The sequence below is a fragment of the Ascaphus truei genome, chromosome 8 (assembly GCF_040206685.1).
Source record: "Ascaphus truei isolate aAscTru1 chromosome 8, aAscTru1.hap1, whole genome shotgun sequence".
Lineage (NCBI taxonomy): Eukaryota > Metazoa > Chordata > Amphibia > Anura > Ascaphidae > Ascaphus > Ascaphus truei.
Genome location: NC_134490.1, coordinates 23,031,444 through 23,041,671, shown reverse-complemented (window position 1 = coordinate 23,041,671; position 10,228 = coordinate 23,031,444). Strand labels below are relative to the sequence as shown.

General features: G+C 44.2%; 1 long non-coding RNA gene across 1 annotated transcript; it reads left to right on the top strand.

Moving 5' to 3' along the window:
• Positions 1 to 1,405: 1,405 nt before the first annotated feature.
• Positions 1,406 to 4,608, top strand: LOC142500901 (uncharacterized). The gene is made up of 3 exons (XR_012803350.1): positions 1,406 to 1,854; positions 2,874 to 3,084; positions 3,595 to 4,608. It is a non-coding gene; the product is annotated as an uncharacterized LOC142500901 (long non-coding RNA).
• The last annotated feature ends 5,620 nt before the right edge of the window (positions 4,609 to 10,228 follow it).

Genomic DNA, 10,228 nt, shown 5'->3' with positions numbered 1-10,228 from the left:
TGAGATACCCGGCGTTGCCCGGGATGTGAAGTGTGAATAAATATGTGTAAATGTTGTATGTGAAAGTTGTAATGTCATGTGAATGTTATGTAATATTAGTTAAAATTGTGTTTGTAAAGCAACAGCAGTAGAGAGCACATGTATATGAGGGCAAATTTGCGAAGTGTATGTTAGTTGCGTGTTGTGTGGGTGAGTGTTGTGTGTGAGTGGTGGTGTGATTAGTGTTTGTGCAATAAATGAGACAGACGGTTAAATTGGCATTGTTAGTAAAATATATTTTATTTGAATGAACAGCTGAGTTCCAGTGGTAGGTGTTTTGTCAGCGGAGGGGGTGTGGTAGCGGGAGATGTGTGGCGTGCGGTGGCCTCCGGAGGAGGACCGTGCGTGCCAGTGCAGATGGTGTTTGGTGGCGATGGTGTTGTAGTGTAGGCCACGGCCCGTAGAGGGTCTGCGGTTGTGGGAGGGAGATCTGTGGCGTGCGGGCCGGTCCGCGGGCCGTAGAGTGTGTGACGTAGCGGTGTGGCGTGCGGGCCGGTGGCGATGGTGTTGTAGTCTAGGCCGCGGCCCGTAGAGGGTCTGTGGTTGTGGGAGGGAGATCTGTGGCGTGCGGGCCGGCCCGCGGGCCGTAGAGTGTGTGACGTAGCGGTGTGGCGTGCGGCCCGTTCCGCGACCCGTATAGGGTCTACGGTGGCGGGAGGGAGATATGTGGCGTGTGGGCCGGTCCAGTGTCTGACGTAGCGGGAGGGAGATGTGTGGCGTGTGGGCCGGTGACGATGGTGTTGTAGTGTAGGCCGCGGCCCGTAGAGGGTCTGCGGTTGCGGGAGGGAGATGTGCGCGGCCCATAGAGGGTCTGCGGTTGCGGGAGGGAGATGTGCGTGGCCCGTAGAGGGTCTGCGGTAGCGGGAGGGAGATCTGTGGCGTGGACCGGGACCAGGGGGGGGGGGTCGAGGGTGTTGTTTTGAAGAGGCAGTGTGCAGTGTTTGGTGTTGTGTGAATGTCTGTGTGTGCAGTGTTTGGTGTTACCGTGCGTTGTGTGTAGGTGATCGTGCGGTGTTGTGTGTAGCTGATTCTGTACCTGATTCGGCTGTTGTGTGGTAGCAGCTCAGTGAGGGGTGGGACAGTGTGGAAGTGGTAGCTCAGTGAGGGGTGGGACAGTGTGGCATTGGTGTTGGACGCAGGCCAATGAGAGTCAGTGAGGGGTGGGACAGTGTGGCATTGGTGTTGGACGCAGGCCAATGAGAGTCAGTGAGGGGTGGGACAGTGTGGCATTGGTGTTGGACGCAGGCCAATGAGAGGTGTGCGGGGGCGGGCATGGCCTGAGCCGGAGTGACAGGCCAAAGGTGCTATGCGATTGGCCCTTGGGACGCAGACATACAGTGCTTTCAAAAATATATAGTAGATAGTCAGCATGGATTTATGAAGGATATCTCATGCCAAACGAACCTTATTTGTTTCTTTGAGGAGGTAAGTAGGATTTTGGTTTTAGAACAACCGGATCAGGTGCCTGCTCTTGTGTTCCCAACTATATTTTATTATTACTTGTTTATTAAAAATTAGCTCTTTCATTTAGTCAGCCTTGCCTGAATTTGTCTCTGTCGTTTGTCTAGCGTTTGTACTGTATGTCCCCATAGTAGCAAGTTGCACTATGTTTCATCTGTTGTTTGTTTAGTGTTTGTACTGTATGTCCCTCTTGATATCAGTTTGCACTATGATTTATTTTTCTGCTTGACTCCACATATCACGTCTCATCCGGTCGTGGTCACAACTTTGGAAGCACAAGACTAAGAAGTGGATCTGTGTTTCCCGGTCCAATTGGATCCCCAATAGACTATCTTTGGACAATTTTAGGCACCGGTTTGTATTTTGTTTTTGGTGTTTATGACTGACTTTGTTTTTGGTCAGTATCTCTTGGCAGCATTGCCTTATCATTATAAGGTATTCAAGTGTTTATTATTTCACACCAATAAGTATTGTTTAGTTCTTAGCGCTATCATCACCATTTCTGTTTTCTTTGTACATTTGTCACATCGGCAAAGGAGATGAACACAATGGGAAATACGGCACTCTTTTCCCAGTGTATGTTTCCTTTTTTACTATATAAATAAGTCAGTCATTTTTCAGTAAAACTTTTTTTTGCATTAGTGTATGTGTTATTTTCATATGTAACTCCAAATACGGTGTTTTGCACTTAGGGGCTTATTATAAGCTGCCGAAGTGGCTGATTGGGCAGTTTTCGGCTGAAATTCCCCATTGATTGCTGTAGAGAATTTCTTTGGAAAAGAAAAAATAACACTGCCTCACTGCAGATTTTTTTGATGATAATGAAAGAGAAACATATGACAGAAGAAGAACTTGATACATCCCATTGTAGTACACTGTGTCGGCATCTTCTTAACTCCTACCAAACCTCACTTGCCAATAACCCTCTAACTGCAGGCTGACCCATACAATCAATGCTCACTCTATTAAATAGCAAAAACAAAAATCTGCTTATTGCCCTATTACATTAGTTTATAACCTTTTTTTCATTCTGCACTAACTGCAATAAAATATTTGCTGCAAAATTAATAATTGAAAGAGAATATAACATCCTCAAACTTTTGTCCACGCTCAATCCATGCACGTCCTTGGTCAACTTTTTTAATCTTGTTAACATCCCTTATCATGGGAAATACTCTGCAATAATAAGAAAAAATTGGTATGGAGGAAGGAGCAGAAAGTAATATAATGTCCACACATAACTCTTGGCATCTGCACAAACAGTACATGTACAGCACAGCTCTTTACCTCACATGTCTAAAGGGCCAGCCCAAGTCTCATCTCATTAGACTGATGCTGGTCTCAGACCCTGAAATCTCATGCTTCTTCTGCAGAATATCCGGAATCTCTTCAGCAGACCGCTCATCATTTTCCCAGCTGATCTCTTCCACCAACCAAATCGTGTCATTGTGAAAGACAAAATTGGGAAGATGAAAAACAGTACAGACGTATAGACATACAGTACATGCTATGTGCTGAAAAACATTAGAGGAAAAAGTGTATGCAGTACGGTACTTACTCGGTTCTGACCCTGCGGACCATCTTGTACTGTATGTATCTGTCTTTATTTATATAGCGCCATTAATGTACATAGCGCTTCACAGCAGTAATAGACGTGACAATAATATAAATAACAAATAATATAAATAACACATAAAGGGGAGAAGTGCTTCAGACATAAAAGTAACAGTTAGGAAAAGGAGTCCCTGCTCCGAAGAGCTTACAATCTAATTACAAACAGTTGTCTGCCCAAGAACATGATACCAAAAACAGCGTCCCCGGGATTCCCCCTTGCGGTTAACCACAGTTGGATTTCCCTTCTTGTACATGCTCCAAATATACCGTCACTTTGCTCCTTTGCCCAATGTAATAATGTTATCGTCTGTCAGTTTGTGGCAGTAGTAACATCATTTTAGTTTAGTTAACTTTCATTTACAGGACACTGGCATTTTGTAGAAGAAATACATGTTGGGATTAGATGGGGTAATGTCAGAAATCCTTCTTCGCCGAGAGGGTAGTAAATTAATTGCAATTAACTTCCATGTTTCTTTGCAGTCATCAAAAAGAGTCATGGGGCTGAGGGAATTCCATCATCCGCAATGAAACGAGAGAATGACAGCAGTTCAAGGACAACCCGCTCAGAACACGTAGACGTGCCATCCCTCTAAGTGGAGCCAGACAATGACAGACACTTTATCACAATGAGATGGTAACAGCCAGACCCAGAATAACAGCCTCCTCCAAAGTGTGAGAATTGCCAGCTCCATTCAAAATAGATTTATCAATTTGCTGCTCTCTGTTTTTCTGAAATGCAAACCTGACCCAAAAGCCAAACAAAAACCAGCTCTGGGACAAGACCCAATGAGTCATATTTGTTAAGCGGTGCTGTGCGATAAGATACCTTCAACCAATTATAGTGAAAGACCCATAATGGAATTCTCTAGCCCAGGAACAGGTCTTATGGCAAAGCGCCCCTTAGTAAATATCCGCCCACTGCACAATGTATGGTGCTTCCATTAGGGATCATACTTTAGAGAATGCTAAAGTGGTTTTAGGGTTGCAGTGGTAAAAGGGGATTTTTTAAGCATTAAAATCTTTGACACTAACTGTAAGTGTGTGGGGTCAATGAGTAAAGGAAATTGGGTTTGTCTTGATCTCTAGATATTGTATTTGGGAGCAAAGTGACGGTGTGTTTGCTTAGCAATTGTTCCTTAGTAACCCCGTAACAGCTGAACCATTGTACGGAAACATACCTAAGCCTTTTATATATAGAGAGATATTATTGTGTTATAAATCAAGCTGGTGTTCAATTAAGGTTGTGTAACAATTTGAGTAATAGTTTCAAATTGTATTAAATAATGAGGATTTAATTAAAAAGATTGCCACGGTCACAAATCCTGACTGTTAATATGTAACATCCTTTTATAGTAACTATATATTGTAACAGTAGTTTGATGTATAAAAAGGAATGTACTAATAGCGCTAATGTTCTAAAATACTAAACAGTGTTACTATAACACTGTGGTAAATACTAAAAACGTATAGATATAAGCCAGGCTGCCTGGAAAAACTGACCGATACAAATCATACAAGATAACATAATAAATGAAGTCCGGCACCTGAAAAAATGTCCAGATATCAAATAATGGAATCTGACCATACAATAGTGTCCAGTCTGGATGATCCGGGAACCTTCAGATGAACCACGGAGACAATCTCATAATATGTGGGAATAAACATGTAAGAAAATCATAGTGTGTAACTGCTGAAAACTGATGGTAAAACAATATTAGCACTAACAAACTAACTAACAGACTAACAAAACAATAGACAGCACTTAATGATACGCTAGAAAACTAATTTAATAAAATAATATAAAACAGACTGTAGGCGGACGCTCACAGAGGTATGCAAGGGAGACTGGTTATGGTGAAATTAAATAAGGCTTTTATTGCGCCTGTTTCCTTAACATCAGGAAACCATCCAAACAAGGGGTAAACAAAGCTTCTATTCACTTGGGAGTATTTCTAGTGAAATACTATGCAATCCACCACTCCCTTTAGATAAGCATGTCTCCCAGCCCCAAACATATATCATGAAATGAACAGATATAAAAAGTCTTATAAATGAAAGTCTTATCTGTTAGCTGGGCTGCTGTAGGGGAAGCTTCTCTGCTCTCTTGGAACCGCACCCTTGTGTGCACAGGAAATGTCAGGCTCCAGGTTAGAATCTTGTCCCCTTTGTCTTGTGGTCAGTTTGTCACTCAAGACATCTGCCCTTTCTTGGTTCAGCCCAGTTGTGGACTAAGGAATCTCTGCTCTGTCTCCAAGTTCAGCTCAGGTGTGAGCTAAGGAGTCTCACTTCCTGTCTCAAAAGACAGGCTTTTCTAAGCAATCTAATCAGGCAGGTGGTGTTTGTTAATTGACTACCAGCAGTTAACCACCACACTGCTGGATTAGAGGCACATTACCTGAACAGGGATAACTCCCCTGTTACATACCTCCCCTGTTTGTGGGAAGCTCGGGCTTGCCACGGCCAAATCCCATCCTTCCACTCTCATTCTAGATATCTCTGTGACTTGACTGAGAGTGGATGGAGGAAGAGAACCCTCAGTCCCGCTGGGATTGGAGCCCTTTCTCCAGTTTATTCGGGTCTCCTCCCGAAGGTGCTTGAGATCAGCACTCCTCAGTCGCTCGAGGAGGACTTTTCCTAAGTATAGTCTTTTTTCTTGAGATCGTCCAATTCTGTCCTGGCCAAAGAGTACATTGTGAGCACATCTTTCTGTAGCTTCACGTTATTTTCCAGGAGCCGATCACAGTCACGCCTGGCATTTTTCAGGGCATCCTCAGGGCTGGTCAAGGGATCGACACTCACTGGTTCCGGCTCTGCTTCCCTGGGATGGTTGGTTGGGGGTTCCTCATTATTGGCACCGGACAGACACTTCTTTGGGGTACACGACTTCTGCCTTGGGCCCTCTGGATATTTGGTTAACCGTGGGACGAATTCTCAATTTTCTCTAGGCTGCAGGGCATCTCGGTCCCCCTTTTTCTCTACAGGATCTGCGGACGTGTCTGTTCCTTCCACGGTAAGTGAAGAACCGCTTTTCTTTTTTCGCCTTTTTGTTTTGGATGACACCGTCCCCTCAGGGATACTGGGGTCTCCATCTTCATTCAAAATTTTAGCAGCGTCACTGGATCCACTTGGCTTTTCTTGGAACTGTAACAGCTAACGGAAATATTCGGTGATCCACTGCTCCCACTCTTTCTCCTGCCGATCATATTTGTCATCATAGGTAGCAGTCTTTCCAGTTCGTACCGAGTTCAGGCACCCCCACCATTCTTGGAGTGTGTTGTGGGTGTGACTCGGTTTGGGTTCCCCATAAGAGATGTCTTCCTCCTCATCGGACTGGAAGGGCCACTCTTCCGTGGGGTAGGGTTCATTACAGGAACGCTGCATCTTGTCCTCCATTTTGGGGCTATCAGGTGTAATTTTCTTCCTCACCTCAGGAGGTGCTATTGCAGCTGTTGCCACTGTATTTACTAGAACTCCCAATTGTGGTAGTCCTACAGGTGGGCCTATTTTGCTTGTAGAGGTCATAGCTCTCACAGGCATCTTTGTAGACTTTCTTTTCTCTCTTGGGTAAGTTTACAATATCAGCAGTACTGTGCACACATTTTCTCTCTTCAGGTACACTGGCGACACACTTTATTCGAGCTTGGCTAGTGCCACGAATTCGGGTATACCCGGGTGTATTGAGGTTTGTGACTGTTTTCTGCCCGAGTACATTGAGTTATTTTCCAAGCAGGGATTGAAGCATTTTATTCCCGCTGGCTGCAATACTGCACAGTATATATATATAAACTGCATTACAATTCATGAATTTATGCCATCTGGTAGACACGCGAAGCATTGCAGCCTATTAAATCCTAATCATTATCATTTAACAGATCAGCCGCCCATCAGCCAGGCATGAACCCAGGCTGGGAAGGCAAATGCAACGGGGCTTGTCAGAGGTTAGGAGTGGCGCATTCCAGGTATCTGCCAGGTACATACCGGGTATTTGCTCGAATAAAGTGTGTCGGTGCAGTATACAGGATGTGCAGTTGCTAGGTAAAAAAAGTCTATTTGCTTTACACCATTTACTTGCTAGGTATAATCTCTCATTAGGTATGCTGGATGTGCAGTTGCTAGGTAAAAACTTCTGTTTGCTTTGCACCTAGCAAGTAAATGGTGTAATCTCTCTGCTTCTGCCAAATAATGTGATTTTTAGCTTGAGTTCAGTCTCAACTTTGGGTATTATGACATTCACTCTTCACACTTTGGGATACCTTTTACACAGCTCAGCAATTCCTTTTTTTTTTTTTTTTTTTTAATAGGCAATTTTACACTCAGCACTTGTTTACTGAAAATTCCCCTGCTTCAGCACAGTCTTGCATCAATTTTCATATTTTTCTGCATATACTCCATTCACAACTGGTAGTCCTATGCGGTGTGGCAGCCTTTACTTGCAGAATCGGTACCGCTCGTGGGTCACCATCTGTATTAACTGCTTCAGCTAAACATTTGAAAACAACAAACGCCTATCCCTTTAAGGGCTAACTCACTTCTTGAACCCTGACTATGGCTGGAAGGCAAACCCCTTATTGCAATGACCATTTTACACTTTATTGTGATAGGCAAATAAGGTTTACCTGCTTCAGCAGTCTCTCTCTCTCTCCTCTTGGGATTGGGGAAAAGAGTCCATCTGTGGTTTTGTAAGTTTCAGTGCAGGTTAGATTTCCTGCCTGGGTGTGTATCACTTTAATTCTGGTCTCTGCTGCATGAGATTTTTTTATTTATGTTGCTCAGACTGTTTGTAGACAAAAAAGCACAAAAAAAAATTTCACAGCCAACTCCGGGCCCCTTAACTTCAAGGACCACCTCTCTCGTCCCAAGTTCTGATGACCGTATGTAGGCGGACGCTCACAGAGGTATGCAAGGGAGACTGGTTATGGTGAAATTAAATAAGGCTTTTATTGCGCTGTTTCCTTAACATCAGGAAACCATCCAAACAAGGGGTTAACAAAGCTTTTATTCACTTGGGAGTATTTCTAGTGAAATACTATGCAATCCACCACTCCCTTTAGATAAGCATGTCTCCCAGCCCCAAACATATAGCATGAAAGGAACAGATATAAAAAGTCTTATAAATGAAAGTCTTATCTGTTAGCTGGGCTGCTGTAGGGGAAGCTTCTCTGCTCTCTTGGAACTGCACCCTTGTGTGCACAGGAAATGTCAGGCTCCAGGTTAGAATCTTGTCCCCTTTGTCTTGTGGTCAGCTTGTCGCTCAAGACATCTGCCCTTCCTTGGTTCAGCCCAGTTGTGGACTAAGGAATCTCTGCTCTGTCTCCAAGTTCAGCTCAGGTGTGAGCTAAGGAGTCTCACTTTCTGTCTCAAAAGACAGGCTTTTCTAAGCAATCTAATCAGGCAGGTGGTGTTTGTTAATTGACTACCAGCAGTAAACCACCACACTGCTGGATTAGAGGCACATTACCTGAACAGGGATAACTCCCCTGTTACACAGACATACGTCTTGATCGCTGGGAAATAGTGACACTGCTGTTGCTCATCCAGTGAGAAAAATTGGAATCCTACTTACGACATCTGCTTTGCCCCAAAGGTGCACAGGCTGATGGGGCTCCCCAAGAGCGGCACCCCTCTGCAAAGGACCAGCGTGCTAATGGTTAACATTTGCTTGTTCTCTGTGGAACGTCAACCCACCCACTGGAATGTTAATGAGAGATGAGGACACAAAGAGCTTTTGTTCACAGCTGCATTGCATCTCAGCCACCCACCCCACTGTGCATCTGCTTTGCCCCAAAGGCGCACAGTCTTTGGCGAAGCCGAAGGGCAGCCAAAGGGTGTGAACTGTTTGCTGATGTTGGTTGATGTTAAAGTGATGTTAAAGCTGCTCTATTTCTATCTGAAACTCATATGCCCTTTATCCCCTGTTCCCAATTTTCCAACTCTATCTGTCCTATGAAATGTCTGTGAATTGACTGTATAACCTCTGTTCTTTTACTGTAACCATGTATTTTTTATAACTCTGTGCCCAGGACATACTTGAAAACGAGAGGTATCTCTCAATGTATTACTTCCTGGTAAAACATTTTTATAAATAAAAAAATAAATAAAAGACAAGCAGGATTCCAAATAGCATTAGGGATAGTCTCTATTCTGTGTGCCTAGCTTCAGACGGATGTTGATAGTGTACCTCCGGGATACTCACACAGCACTCACACGGACGCCGTATGCTCTTGTATTCCAATGCCTCCAGCACTCTCCTCGCGGTCCGCTCTGACTGCGTGCGCAACGCGGAAGTAGTTGCTACTCTCCACTCGGCTTAGCTCATCAAGTGTCCCAGGCTCAGTTGTGGTGAATGCCTTCACCTCTAACACCACGCGTTTCGTGAAACGTCACTTCCTCAGGGTTATGCCAGTAGTTAAACACTATGATTTTCTCATATGTTTATTCCCACATATTATGAGATCGTCTCTGTGGTTCATCTGAAGGTTCCCGGATCATCCAGACTGGACACTATTGTATGGTCAGATTCCATTATTTGATATCTGGACATTTTTTCAGGCGCCGGATTTTATTTGTAAGTAGTTTGATGTATAATTTCAATACAATATTTTTATATTAACGTGTGAGTGCTTTTTCATGTAAGGCTTCACCAAGAGAACCTGTACTATGCCAGGCTGTATTTCTTACAATGTTCCAAAATTACCAATCCCCCTACTGTGTGCAACACTACAAACAGTACCACTGGCTGCCAACTTGTGGTACAAGTAACACTAGCGGTACTCAAGGTCCCATAGAAGGACATATTAAAGACCTTCAGTGTCTGTGTAGCGCACAGATGAAAGTGGGCTCCACGGCCGAAAGCCGATCCCAATGGCTGGAGCAGGCAACACTGGATGGGGCCCAGAGCGGGGTCATAGAGGTGGCTGTAAGAGTTGGTGAAGAGCAGGACAGACAAACAAACGCAGTACAATGGATGAGGCAGAAGTGAAGTCCAGACAGGCTAAGGTTAGGGAAGTCAGCAGGCAGGATAACATTATAACAAGCAGGGCTCAGAGCTCAAAAGTATGCTGTGGTTTATGTCACTTGCTATAGCTACTGCCCTGAACAGTCAAGGGCGTGGGCT